The 15,222-nt window shown below is 32.9% G+C and overlaps 2 long non-coding RNA genes across 5 annotated transcripts in view; one reads left to right on the top strand and one right to left on the bottom strand.

Annotated features, from left to right (window-relative positions):
• LOC146996699 (uncharacterized) overlaps positions 1–15,222 on the bottom strand; it is a 123,766-nt gene that overhangs the window by 12,153 nt on the left and 96,391 nt on the right. The window contains exon 5 of one of the 3 annotated variants that reach the window (XR_015041624.1): positions 14,222–14,407. The exons of the other annotated variants lie outside the window; for them this stretch is intronic. This is a non-coding gene — a long non-coding RNA (uncharacterized LOC146996699). Of the gene's footprint in view, positions 1–14,221; positions 14,408–15,222 lie in introns of those variants that run through there. 3 annotated transcript variants of the gene reach the window in all.
• Positions 6,722–15,222, top strand: part of LOC146996700 (uncharacterized) — a 94,872-nt gene continuing 86,371 nt past the window's right edge. For both annotated transcript variants that reach the window (XR_015041626.1, XR_015041625.1), the window contains exon 1: positions 6,722–7,399. This is a non-coding gene — a long non-coding RNA (uncharacterized LOC146996700). The remainder of the gene's footprint in view (positions 7,400–15,222) is intronic.

The following is a 15,222-nucleotide window of genomic DNA, read 5'->3' as shown; positions in this document are numbered from 1 at the left end:
ATTTCCAATCGTTCATAAAATACTCAAGTTTATCCACTCGAGTTCAAATACAATTTTTTAAACTTGTAATGTATGACACTTGATATTAATATAAGGTATTTTCTCCCTCCTTCTAGAATGCCTTCATGGTGTAACGGTTAGTACAATTGGCTCATATTCGAAAGATCCAGGCTCGAGTCTCGAAGAGGGCATTGCTTATTTTTCCTTTCTCCCGCATATATATATATATATATATATATATACATATATAATAATTTATTTCCTAAACAGTATTGATTAATTGATTATATTATCTCCTAAGTTTAATTAAAGTAGAATTATTTTAAAAGCGTGCATCCATACTGGTAAGTTATATTTTGAAAGATGTTTTGAAGTAATTTCAAAGCAAAATGTTAATAATGTTTTAACGGGGACTGGAGTTAAATCATCATGAAGAATAAAATTTCAATTGTAAAAGGAAAAATTAAAACATGTAATCATTGTCATTGATCGGAAATTAGTTGACTTTTCAAGGGGAACAAACCAACTCCCGTTCAATGAACAATAATTGATAAAAATACGTAAATACGAAAGTGTTTCGTCTTTACTCGAGTTATAAGTTAAAGGCAAACCGGCAATTCTAGTCAGGCCAAATATTTCCGCGAATAGAAGGAATTATGAACCAATGCTGATATTCAAAGAACTTATTCTTATGAAGCATTTTAGTCAATTCAATTTGGAGTAAAAATCAATTACTGTAGAGAAATCCTATTTAACTCGAGTAATCGTCCCCGACACTTTCATGTTTATGCATTTGAGTACCATATTATTTGTAGAAATTAAACATTGGAAATTGTCATTATGAAATCGAATTCAAAGTAAAGTTGAAATAAACATAGAAGATTATAAAAAAAGATAAATAATGCAAAATTTGTAAAAACAAATCAAAGACAATATAAAAATAATATAAAAAATAATATAGAAAATAATATATAATAAGAACAGTGAATGTACAGGAAGATATAAAGGCCAGAAAAGGTATTAAGTAACTTACATTCTTTCTAGTGGGGGAGTTGGCAAAGTGTTCTCTTCGTGTCTGACTCAGAAGTGTAGGGTGTCCGAAAATTCTTAACGGCAGTAGGGGCTTTGAATAATATCAGTCGGTAAAACTTGAAGCAATTTATGGTAGTGGGTGGGACTTGGAATTCTTGAGGGATGTATTTTGTGGAGTTCTTATCTGAGAGACACCATCTGTTAAGATTTTTTTGAAAATACTAGTGAATGGAAATTAATTAATTTCTGGCTAATTGTCGTGTCGCAATGATTAAGAATTTAAGAAAGGAAAAAAGCATTTTCACTGTCCAAGAGCTAATAGACAGTTACTTAATACCTTTTCTGGCCTTTATATCTTCATGTACATTCACTGATCTTATTTATATTATTTTCTATATTATTTTTTATATTATTTTTATATTGTCTTTGATTTGTTTTTACAAATTTTGCACTATTTATCTTTTTTTATAATCTTCTATGTTTATTTCAACTTTACTTTGAATTCGATTTCATAATGACAATTTCCAATGTTTAATTTCTACAAATAATATAGTACTCAAATGCATAAACATCAAAGTGTCGGGGACGATTACTCGAGTTAAATAGGATTTCTCTACAGTAATTGATTTTTACTCCAAATTGAATTGACTAAAATGCTTCATAAGAATAAGTTCTTTCAATATCAGCATTGGTTCATAATTCCTTCTATTCGCGGAAATATTTGGCCTGACTAGAATTGCCGGTTTGGCTTTAACTTATAACTCGAGTAAAGACGAAACGGTTACAGCCGAAAACATCGCGGCAAAAACATCGCGGACGAAAACATCGCGGAGAAAACAACGCAAGGCGAAAACATCGTGGTACAAAACATCGTCGTCGAAAATAAAGCGGTTCAAAAACTTCGCAGTTTAAAAATATCGCCGTCGAAAATATCGTGGTAAGAAATAAAGTATCTATTAATCATCGCATGACGATAACATCGCAGACATGCTTTTTTCAGGCTTTAATAACTGTAAATGGATATTCCCATAATGATTTGTGAGCGCAAGTGATGTAAGGAAGGATAATTTTTACTTTCACATTTTTTTATTAACTAATAAATTTTTGCTGAAAAAATAAGAAGGAAACTTAAGCATAGAAAATTAAATGCAACTTAATAGATTATACTTTTTATGAAAAATTACCTGTAAAATCTTTATTAAAAATAATTTATTATGGTCTTTGTTAGTTAACTATGTCGATTTAAAATTCTATTAAGTGCTATAAGTTGCATTAATTTTCTACACTTAAGTTTCCTTTTTATTTTCTCAGCAAAAATGTATTAATAAAAAATATGAAAGTAAAAATTATCCTTCTTACCCTCTTGCGCTCACGAATCATTATGGGAATATCCATTTACAGTTATTAAAGCATGTCTGAAAAAAGCATGTCTGCGATGTTATCGTCATGCGATGATTTGTAGATACTTTATTTTTTATCACGATATTTTCGACGACTATGCTTTTAAATTGCGAAGTTTTTGAACCGCTTTATTTTCGACGACGATATTTTGCACCACGATGTTTTAGAACTGCGATGTTTTTCTCTTTGCGATGTGTTCTCCCACGATGTTTTGTAGCACGACGTTTTCGCCTTGCGTTGTTTTCTCCGCGACGTTTTCCTCCGCGATGTTTTTGCCGCGATGTTGTCGGCGGACACCAGACGAAACACTTTCGTATTTACGTATTTTTATCAATTATTGTTCATTGAACGGGAGTTGGTTTGATTCCCTTGAAAAGTCAACTAATTTTCGATCAATGACAATGATTACATGTTTTAATTTTCCTTTTACAATTGAAATTTTATTCTTCGTGATGATTTAACTCCAGTCCCCGTTAAAACATTATTAACATTTTGCTTTCAAATTACTTCAAAACATCTTTCAAAATATAACTTACCAGTATTAACCAGTAACTTACCAGTTATAACTTACCAGTTTTTAGAATTAAAATAAGCAGTGTGGCCAGTATTCCCTTTCACCTCCCTTTGTCACACTGATACAAAGGCACTTCCATTTCTTGCGTAAATATAAAAACAAAGATGCACATACATGTATATGTATGTGTATCTTTGTATACCTATATACAGTATAGATTCACACTTTTAAAATAATTCTACTTTAATTAAACTCGGGAGATAATATAATCAATTAATCAATACTGTTTAGGAAATAAATTATTATTAACTAACTTTGCAGCAATTGCGCAAGTAATAATAACTTGTATTCGCACTAAATGGATTTAAGATCATACAACATTATATATATATATATATATAAAACCTAATGACTCTACAGTAAGAACTAAAGATTCGTATAAAATTCTATATAGAGTATAAAATTCTAAATTTAAATCAAGTTGGCTCAGTCTAGACCAGTGATTCTCACCAGCTTTTTCCCCATATACCCTTTCCACCATTGCTAAATGATCATTCAACCTCTCCTTCCCAAAACTTGAAAAGTAGATATGTGTTTGTTTAAATACGGATTATTTTTTAAGTAAATTAAACAAGTATCAAACATGTTGGTAAATACCAAAATTTGAATAAATGTTCTTTTTTGTATTCATAAACTAAATCTAAATACTTAATACGTAAAGAAAAGGTGGACTAAATTACTCTCTGAAACTTTGAAATTCCCCTTAGGGCTATTCCTCCTGATTGAGGACCCATAGTCTAGCCAGAATTCGTTTTTAATAGTGACTAAATATACAGATAATTTAATTTGTCCCACTTTTCTTATACTAACTTTTGTCACAGAAACTTCGGATTACGTGCATGTTTTTTGAAAATAAAAGACACAAATTTAAAAAAAAATATATGTTTAAAATTTGATGTTGAATTCAAAAACAGTTATTTGGTAGCCAGACCTAATAAACCTAAGAGATCAAATTTGAAGTACACCTTACTTGTTCTTACTAACTTCTGCTTAATGAATTAGAATTATTCTTAGAAAAGAACCTTAAAAACTGGTGAAACATTTCATGCTAGAAAACAAGATATTAGAAACTTTGAACTCATTCAATAGAAGAAAAAAGTTATTCAAAACGTAACTCCATAACAAAACATTTTTTTTCTACTTGATCGTCAACACATGAGGCTTTTAAGAAATACCTCCTACAAGATATGTGGCCACTATTTCTGTGCTGTCAGAATATGAAATTCGTATAAGGAAATCAATGCACTTCGAGGAGAAGAAAATGACCTTAATTTGATAGTTTTTCTACCTAATAAATTTTTACATGTTATGAGTTTCTTTTTCTTAATCTAGGCGAAATAATATTCAACACATAATAACAGCATAAAACCCACAAAAGAAGTGTTCCAGTGAATTTTCAGTTTCTAAATGCTGTTTAAATTTGCTTCAATCAAAGTTTTTGTATATAAATAATTACGGTAAATTGAAATGAACTGTTTTTTAAGCGTTTACAGTTAATCGAGTAATATAATATTTTTATTGAAATAAAAATTATTTTTAATGTGCAAGATTACTTTTCTTACAACGCTGGGCTCATGGTTCTTAAATCCTCTTGTTGCTAAGTTCAGAAACCTGTGTTATTAAAATTATTCGAATAGTTTAACTTTTATTACGGTTTCATATTTTTCATTTTAACTTTCACATGGTTGCGTTTTCAACCATATGAAAGTTAAAATGAAAAATATTACTTGTACGTAAATTTTAATATATGTAATAATTTAATGTTTTTAGAAATAGTTCAGTAGTTTTACTTTTAAACAATGGCTTTGATATAACAAGCATGTTTAATTAGTTCATCAAAAAGTTGTTAGAGACACTATCAAATCAGGAACTAGCATATTTTTCCACTCTGCAGTTTTACTGCAAAAACAGTGAATTATCCCTTTAAAAATGGTTAAAAAATATTTAATTCCTTTCATTTTCCAATTATTGAAATTTTTAAAATAATTGAAATTCTAACTAAATCCTTAGACAAAAGGTTATTCAAGAACTATACTAAAGAAATGTAAGAAAGGGGTTAACTTCAGTTACAAGCGGAATTTCAGATAATGTTATTTTCTAGTAGGTAACTAACAAAAAACATTTAAAATCCTCTTTAATTGTTCTCCTGCCACACCCTCCCTTCTGAGGCCTTCTTTGGCGCCCCAGGTTCCATAGGGAATAAAGCAATTAAGCAAGGCTCTCCTCTCTTTAACTGCTTTTTCACACAGCTGGGGGCAAAAGAAAAGGAAGGCAATGGTTTCCTGCCTGAATAGCCAGCGGCCAGTTAGAAAACTACATGACAAAAGCCCACAAGACGAATGCCCACTTAAAACCAGCACACATTTTCAGGAAATCCAAAATAACTATGACTTCCTGAAAAATTTTACGAGTAATTATTATGATTAAAAAAATTAAATTTCAAGTGGGAATGAAATTAATTTATGTAAAATCCAAGTTGTCAAAATTTAACTGGATTATTTGAAACCATGCTTTTTATTCACCATTAAAACGGTGTTTGCGCTTAATCATAATAGAATACTGTACTTTTATTTTTTTTCGTTAAAATGAAAGTTCGGCTTTAATTCTCCATATTAAATTCATATAATGCAAAATTTTCTGTAGTGTTAAATTATTCATAAATTATTCTCTGTATATGATGAAAATTTACATACATATTATACTCCTTATAATTTTGTAGAATTAAAATAAGCTGTGTGGCCAGTATTCCCTTTCACCTCCCTTTGTCACACTTATACAAAGGCACTTCCATTTCTTGCGTAAATATAAAAACAAAGATACATACATGTATATGTTTTTAATTATATTATTTTGATTGACTCTCTGTACTATATATATATATACGAATTTAATTCAGCCGGAGACGAAAATGAAATGTGTTCCGCTACTTATATTGTTCAATTATTTCTTATTCATTTATTTTTTATTTTATCTCTATTCATGACGTATATATCGGTGTGGGTTTTTGTTAGTGTGGACTTTTATCAGCGTGCCCTTCTATCTATGTGGGCTTTTATCTGTGTGGGCTTTCATCAATGTGCGCTTTCATCGGTGTGGGTATTAGTCGCGTGGGCAATTATCCCAGTGGGGTCATTTTTGTGGGCTTTTGTCGTGTGCACTTTCGTCCTTTTGTCTGGTCACCGCATGGACTTTATGTATTTCCTTCACAATGCATTTTGCTGTGAAATGACAAACATTGTACAGTTAATAATTAAAAATAAAAGTATGTTTTGACTAACAAAACTAAAGAAAGGAATATTTATACATGATTAATAAAAATTAATTATTCATGTAATATTATATCTAGAGTAAGGTACCATCCTTATACTCATTATTGGAATTGTCGTATATTGATACTTTGATACCCCCCTTAGTTTGTTTAAAAATTTGAAATTAGATTCCATTTACTCAAAAACCAGTATTATATTTATTTGTTCCATCTGCTTAGTTACACTTAAGTGCTTAAAGTTCTAGTCATTGTACAAGGCATATATAATAAATATGTTTTTCTCCTATCTAAAATATCTATTTGTAAAATATCTTTTGAAGTAAATCTTTTAATTATAATAATGATTAATCTTTTATGTGGTAAGATTATGTAAATTATGTATGGATATTAGATTTAAGTGACTGAAATTTAAAAATTTCAATGGGAAAGTGGTGTTTACTTGGAATATTCCCATGATTCTCGAGTTACCTGGAGTCTTGTTAGACAACAATGCTGCATAAATGTACTAGACCGTTTGGCAGATGAAGCTACTATGTATTTTTCTGCATTGCATGGAAAATAGAGGTGTGTTCTTATACCTGTTACCCATCATCTGGCTTGTAAGTATGAATAAAATATTAAGATACTTATTTATTGATCTATTATTTATTGAAAAATATTTTTATGATATAAATCCAGATGTATTGCATAGTTACAAGAACTATCTATTAGTTTTCATGTTAGTTCTAAGCTTTATTGTAAATTTTATTTTTTTACTTTGAAAAAGAATAATTGTGATGAAATATTATATTCTGGACGATTATATATCTCTAAACCACAGAATTTCTAGCAGCAATTTGCCATCAGTGTCAACATTAAAAAATCATTATACTGAATAATTCACCTTATAGCTGTAAACTGCTAATATTTTGATACAATTGGACATATTATTTTAGGATATGTCTCTTAATCTTCTCTTAACTCGTTCCATACTCAAATCATCCCCTTAGAAGCTAAGATTGAGAATACTCGTCTCCTCAAGCAACAATTGGATGCTGTACGAGTCGCATCGGACATGGACCAGCATACACCTCTTACGGCAAAAGCAAACTGTGATACATTGAAAGTACTGGAGCCCCTTAAGGGTAAGTGTGTTTTTAAATATCTCAGTATGCTAAAAAAACCCTTAGATAGCCTTGCTAATGCTTTTAATGATAATTTTAAGTTAAATATAAAAAGAAAACAACATGAAATCTCGGATAATTCAAACGCTAATTCTAACCACGAGGATGGTAAGCCTATAAGGCATACATACGTATAGTATATTTTTCAGTTGCAATACCTTATTACCACTGAGAATTTTTTGCGATTCCCAGGACGCCATAATACAGTCAAAAAGTCATTAATTCAGACACCCATAATCCGGACCTCAAAGCTACAAACTTTCTGCGCATGCGTCGCGTTTACGTGTGCTCGTAAGACCTTTACGGCTGTGACTTTGCCTGTGCACATGCGCATAATACGTTTACGCATGCGCGTTTAACGTATAACGGACGGTATAAGCTGAGCTAAAATTATCTAATTCAGTTAATGTTGCAGATTGCGCTGTTCCTTAATCTTCGAATTGGATCAGGCTTATTATTTTTTGCAGACTGTTAGAGCAATTTTATAAAAGTAAGCTTGAACTTTCAATTATGTCAAACAGAATTTCCGATATATATTTACTAATATGTACAGGATCTACAAAGCAAAAGTATGTTTCGAAGTCCATTAAACAAAAAGTGGAATTGCTGCAAAAAATGGAAAAAGGCATATCCTTTGTTTCTTAACCATTCCGAAATCTGTTTATCAATTTCATGCTGCTCTGCGGGGGGGACATCGCAGCGCGCAATGAACTGGAAGTTGATTTGTCAGCACTATCCTTATCTTCAGGGCAAATGTTTTTATTTTATTCGGCTTATAATTCCTTACTAAATGTAGTATTTCATCTCGATGTATTCCGTCTTTGATATGATTTAAATCAAATTCCTTGTCATTATAAATATCACAAGTACACATCAAATAGTTTTCTGGTTGCAATTTTCTAATTTCGACTATGCTTAATGTATGCTTTACGCATGTGCTTGTTGAAAGAAATGTTTAATAAAGTAAACAAATAAATATTAAGCTTTTTTTTTTTGTAAATTTTGATACCCTTTAGATCATAATTGTTCTTTATTTCATAAATAACGGTTTCATATTTTTAATTGTATAATTTCTTCATGCCATCTTACCAGATTTAAACTGATGATCTATAATCCGGAATCGCCAAAGTCCCGACGAGTCCGGATTAACTACTTTTGACTGTATTTACAAAAATTCTGTGGAACCCAATAAGTACTGCGCAAATCCGACACATGCGTGAGTGAAACTGTCAATTTTTTCTTTTGTACACTTGCAGTTTTAGGTCACTACATTTAATTTCTAATTTTAAGACATAGAACAATGTGAACATTTTAAATAAGTAACAGATGAAATGACAGCGTCACGTGCAAAGCAAGAAAAATGAACGTTTCTATTATAAAATGAAGGCGTCGAAACGGATTCATTTTTTTTTCTTTGTCTGTATTGCCATATCTATTTTAAGATGTATTGTATTATGTAAAAATATTTGGTAATTGTAAAAGTATTATAATAAATTAAAGAAATATCAAAACTGCTAAAATTCTAGGCAACCCCCTGCTGCAAGTCCAGCGACTCCAGTTTAAGAAACCCTGGTATAGACAGACAACCCGGCGAAATTACGCCCTAATTGAGATACAGACATAAAACTTATATCAAAATGATGGGGCATGCATTTGCAGTTGAAAGCAGCAAAACGCATCAAAATGGATCATTAACTTTCGAGTCGTGTGATTTTGATGCGGCTTGCTGCTTTCAAAAGCATTTTCCTACAACTTGCATCCTATTTGAGATGCAGATATAAAATTTGTGGAGCATGAAATTGCTATTGAATGCAGGAAACCGCATCAAAATCGGACAATCGGTTCCCGTGTAAAACAGATTTTAAAAAACTGTAATTCTTAGAGATGCATCAAATTTCATTGCCATGAAAAATATATTTCGTCCTCTGGACCCTGAAAACGATACTAATTATGTCCAGAATGCAGTTAACACTGTAAATCAACGAAGCACTTCAAGTCAAAATTTACCTACACCACCACAACCAAAAGTTGTTCCTCCAGTCAAAAATTCTACAATGATATAACCAGGGCAAACAAGTCCACAATACCAATTTTAAATCATATCAAATCCGAAGAACACAGGAAAAGGCCTAAAACCATCCTCAGAGACATACAATAAAGGTTTTTGATAAACGTTTAATTACTGTAAAGGCCCTTATTTTTGCACGCCGTAATTTTCACAAAAATGAATATATCGGTGATTTCGCGAGTTGAAAATTTCACGAATTTTATATGAACAGAACAGAAAGTTGAAAAATTTTAAAAGTACTTAAGTAAAGTTGGGGGGAAAAAAAAGTATTTCGCAAAGCTTTGATTTTTGCGATTACGACGGGCTCACGAAAATAAGGGCCTTTACACCAGTTTAAAAAAGACCCAAAAAACTAATTAATTATTCTTTAACTAATTATTGTAATATACCTAATTGCCTAGCTTAGCACCAAAAATTGGGAAAATTAAAATTTTTATTCCTATCGCATCACTAATTAATATTGAAGCAGGCTTAATTTAATTTTTCCATCATGTCCTCTAGCCCCTCATTCACTCAGCCATCCCTTTAAATTAGTATGGATTGAAGACAAGAAAGAATTTCAACCAATCACAAAAAATGCTGGTGGAAAAAATTGAAATAAGTGAGAGATGGAGCGCTTAACGAGGATCCTTAAGCGCTCCATCTCTCACTTTGTAATCACAGTTCAACAGCTTTCGGCCATGAAGGCGGTAGCTATCATAATCATACCACACACTCTACAACCAATCACGTTCGTCTCGATCTAGTTACTCAACCGTAAACCACAGAAGGATTTTTCGCCGATTTAATGGCTATATCCAAACTAAACAATAAAATTATCATAGGTAGAGACTTTAACTCACACCACAAAAATCGGAACTGCAGAAATGATAATTCAAATGGTCACATTGTTAATCAATTTGCCTCAACGGCCAACTTTACTGTTGTAGCTCCCTCCTACCCAACATGCTATAGATCTGCAAGCATTATTGAATTTTTCCTGCTAAAAAATATTTATCAACCATCAAGGATAGAAAGATTACGTGAACTATTCTCTGATTATAACCCTGTTTTAATGGAGGTGAATATCAGTAGCTATAGTACATCACACAAAAGAGCCTTTATTATGAACTGGGTAGCTCTAAACAACACTCAGTACCCGTTACCCGCGATACACAGTGAAGACGAGTTAGACGCAGTTATCGAAGATTTTACTAGCACACTTAACCGTGCTCTGAAAAATAGCAAGGCGGTCCCGTTGACTGGTAGGGCCAGAGATCCTGCTATTAGAGAACTTTTAGCTAACAGAAAGAGAGCTAGAAAAATATGGCAGAGGACCAGATGCCCAGAAGTTAAGAGAATTTTAAATCGGCTGAATCAGGAAGTCAGTACACGCACAAAACAAATGGTCTAGATATTTAGAATCACTCTCTACTGATGATCATGTATATGGAAAGCTGCTTCTAGATATAATAGATGCTACACAAATATTCTGCCCCTTAATGGCCCCTCTGGGATCACATACACAGAAACTGAGAAAGCTGAGTCACTAGCTGATCACTACGCTACTCAGTTTTACATTAACATCTCACACCCAGACACAGAACGCACAGTTAGTTACACTAACAATTTATACTTTTCATAACCAAAAACAGACAACATCCGTCTTGCTAAACCTTCGGAAGTTAACACCGCCACCTCCATACCTGTCCCTTTCAATGATGTTCGATCGATTATTGCGGCTTCCCCGCTCTCTCCAGATGAGTATGCGATGAGAATCGCTACTCAGACTGAATCTGCTCTCATCTGTAAAGAGTACTCGTCCCCATTCATTGTCTCTCCAATTCCGGTGTTCCCGGCACCACAGAGAACGCCTTCTCCGATGGGCAGGCGTTAGAGGTACACACCGTACAGGGCGTCGTGCAAACAGACCACCACCCTGCAGTCTTCTGGCCACGGTAAAACGCGATATATGTCGTCCAGTCGCCTGCGTCGTGTGTCTAGCGATTTCTCCCGCTGTCTGCCGCCTGTTTCTTCTGGCCTGTAAGGCAATAAACCGGTCATCTGCAGGTGTGGTTCCTCGTGAACGACCACTACTAAACCCCCGGATAGCTGTTCCTGTAGTTTTAAATTGTCTCCAAAGTCGTGAAACGATGCTGTGAGCAATTCCGATCTCTGCAGCCACACTTGTCACACGGCGGCCTTCCTCCAACTTCCCAATGACCTCGGGTAAAAGCATCCAGATGTCATCTAACAGATTGATTATTCGCCATTTCTCGCCGAGGCAGCAACTCAGTGTGATTTTAACTGCTATACGGTGTGCAATCTCTTTGCCAGAAATACTGATCTTTCACCGAGAACATGCTTTATACAACTCAGACACTCCCCCATTATGTCTACCTGCATATCTGCGCAAGTGCTACCGTAGATCACCTTACTTAATCTCGGGATTGGTCTTTCTGTCCGCTCTGCCTCTTCGTTCAGCTGATATGCTAATTTTTCGACTTCGTCCTTAATTTTTGCACACCAGTGTATTTCACGTGCTATACACAGGATAAGGTACAACCCAGGAACCTGGAAATGATGTGTGTCTTTGTACCCTTCTAAAGGAGTATGGATTGAAAACAGCCTAGGCCTTCCCCGTAGCACACTGTAAATCACACTTCACCCAATAGGATTACTCCTCTGCCAGCCAACAGAAGTTCAACAAGCTCCCGCCTACCACCTGACTACTGAACCATTCAGCCTTGAATACTCGAGGAGAGGGGGAAGAAAAAAGAAGAAAAGGGCTTTTTCTTCTCTCTCCGCCCCCGATTGCCTCTGCTGCTCACACTCCAACTAGCTCTAGGTTTTAACTTCAAAACTCATCATCTTATATTTGCTGCAAACTCTGCCATTACTACTGATTATAATGTCACAATTGCTTTCATTTCATTTCACTGCCATAACTGCTCTTCGAATTTTTATTTTTACGAACTTCAGCAACATTATTTCTTTAACATTCGTAAAAGTATTAACTTACTACACTGGGATAAGGCTATGCCCAGGAACCCACTACAACTGAACATTAGTTCATCGAGGAAGGGCATACTCTAAATGAAGCTGCAGATGTCCAAATAAAAAAGGAAAAGAAAACCTATTCACAATAAATTGTTTCAACAAAGGAAACGATTGTGTGATTTTAGATGACAGTCGGAGAGTATTAGTATCAAATATTTTATTTCATCATACCACCAACAAATATTTTCTTTTGTTTCAGAAGCCCATCAAAAACTTACATGACAGCAAATGCAAATCTAGTATAAATAACGTTTATGTTGCTAAAATAAATTCTGATTTCCAAAGATGGCCTGTTTCTCGCATTGTTGGTAAATCATGGTTGATGGGCATTAAGAATGGTCTTTCCTCTAATTCACTGGACACACACAAATTAGCAGCACGTTGGTGTTAATTCTTTTTAATTCTGTATTAAAATATACAACTTTAAACTTAGTTGACATATGCGGCATTTGAAGTGCAAATAATAAAAATTTTTCTTAAATACTATGCTTTGTTGCTTATCTTTTAGAAATTTAAAGACCTGGAATTCTGCAATTCTGAGCAAAAAATGAAAATAAAAAACAATTAACACCAACAAAAACTTGTGGTAACATGACAGACAAATTATTACAAATACTACAAAAGATCATGCCTTTTCATTTTATTTAACCATATGTTAAAGCAGTATTCTTTATTAGACCTGGAAAAGTTAGAAACAGGAATATATTTTACTACAAAAACTACACGACAATTTTGAAATTAGAAGCTTTTCTGTATGAATTCCACTCTAAAACAATGCAAGTGCAGTCTTGACGATAAGAAAGTCAAATTTATTGAAATTTAAATTTGTATTTCCATTTTAATTTTCATTTTCCTAAAAACATTTGTCAACTTTGCAGGATTTCATCTTCAAGTATATATGTACAGACATTTAAAGTTCTGATGTATTAACATCTCGTGGAAATACACCTATCCCTCGATTTATACAGTACTTACCTGTTTTACATGATTTCAGTTTTACACAGTTTAAAAATTAACAGATTTCAAAAACTTAGTAAAATAGTATTTGCTGCATAAATGCAAATACATACATTTGAAGTCATTTTTTAATCTCATTTCTTTGGTAACACTGGTGGCAACAACAAGGATGGGGATTCCCCGTGTTAGGGGAATCTCAATAGTATGTATATGTATTTCATAACAGTAAAATTTTAAATTATATGGTTCACGCGAACTAATGCAGTATCAGTATTTTAGCAGCAAGGATTACATCATTTTTATCTACATATCTGAATGTTTACTAGCAAGTTTTCAACATTTATAGTTTTTGTGGCATTTTTTATAATTTATGTAAATTTTTTAAAGTATTATAATGCCAAAACGATTTTTAAAAAAAAATCAAAAATGAAATTAGAAGCAAAAATTAAAATATTAGATCATCTATGTAATAGAGAAGGAGTAACAAATGTTGCTAAATTTTACTCCATGAATGAAGCCACAATAAGGACAATTAAAAAAAAAAAATGAAGACTCTACTAGAAAAAGAATTAGATATGGGTAGAAGACGAAAATTTAAAATGGATTCCAATTGATACTGATGCTATTAGAAACAAGGCTTTAAAAATTTATAAAGCACTTAAGAATCGGTCACTATCGACTTTGTCAGATGAAAAAAAGGTATCTTTTTCCACAAGTCATGGTTGGTTTGAGAGATTTAATAATATTTAAACAAAGGCATTCTTTACATAATCTAAGATTGAAAGGAGAAAGTGCATCTGCTGATTCGAATGTAACAACAATATCCAGCAAAATTTGCTGAAATCAATTGCCACGATCTCCTACATTTCTGATCAGATCTTCAATGCTGACGTGTCTACGTTGTTCTGAAAAAAAAAAAAAAAATACAGTCAAAAGTCGTTAATCCGGACTCGTCGGGACTTCGGCGATTCCGGATTATAGATCATCAGTTTAAATCTCGTAAGATGGCATGCAGAAATTCTAAAATTAAAAATATGAAACCGTAATTTATGAAATAAAGAACAATTATGATCTAAAGGGTATCAAAATTTACAAAAAAAAAAGCTTAATATTTATTTGTTTACTTTATTAAACATTTCTTTCAATGTAAGTTGTTTAAGTTGCTTCATTTTATGTGATACTAATACTTTCTCTTTAATTCTATAAACAGACATAATTTCTTTTCAGTTAAAGAGTTCTGCTGTTCAAGTCCCGTTAATTGCTGTGCCGAGAATACCGACTAACTGGTCAATGGAAATTTTTTCGTTTTCACTAACCTCTCTGTCACATTCTTCATGTCTTTATCCATTTTTTTTCAGCAATTTCACTTTTTGTTTGTTGGACATTGAAACATACTTTCGTTTTGTAGATCCTTTGGAAGTTCCAGCATCGGAAATTCTATTTGACATAATCGAAAGTTCAAGTTTACTTTTATAAAATTGCTCTTACAGTCTGCAAAAAATAATAAGCGGGATCCTATTCGAAGATTAAGGAACAACGCAATCATTAACATTAACTGAAATAGATAATTAGATAATTTTAGCCTACACCGTCCGTTATACATTAAACGCGCAGGCGAAAACGTATTCTGCGCTTGCTCACACGCATATGCGCAGTAGTCAAGTTCTTACGCGCTCGCGTAAAACGCCTGTGCGCATGTGCTAACGCGGCACATGCGCAG

This window comes from Stegodyphus dumicola, chromosome 6 (genome assembly GCF_044657685.1).
Source record: "Stegodyphus dumicola isolate Sdum_Otavi_A_Nest chromosome 6, ASM4465768v1".
Classification (NCBI taxonomy): domain Eukaryota; kingdom Metazoa; phylum Arthropoda; class Arachnida; order Araneae; family Eresidae; genus Stegodyphus; species Stegodyphus dumicola.
This window is presented reverse-complemented; position numbering and strand designations above follow the sequence as displayed.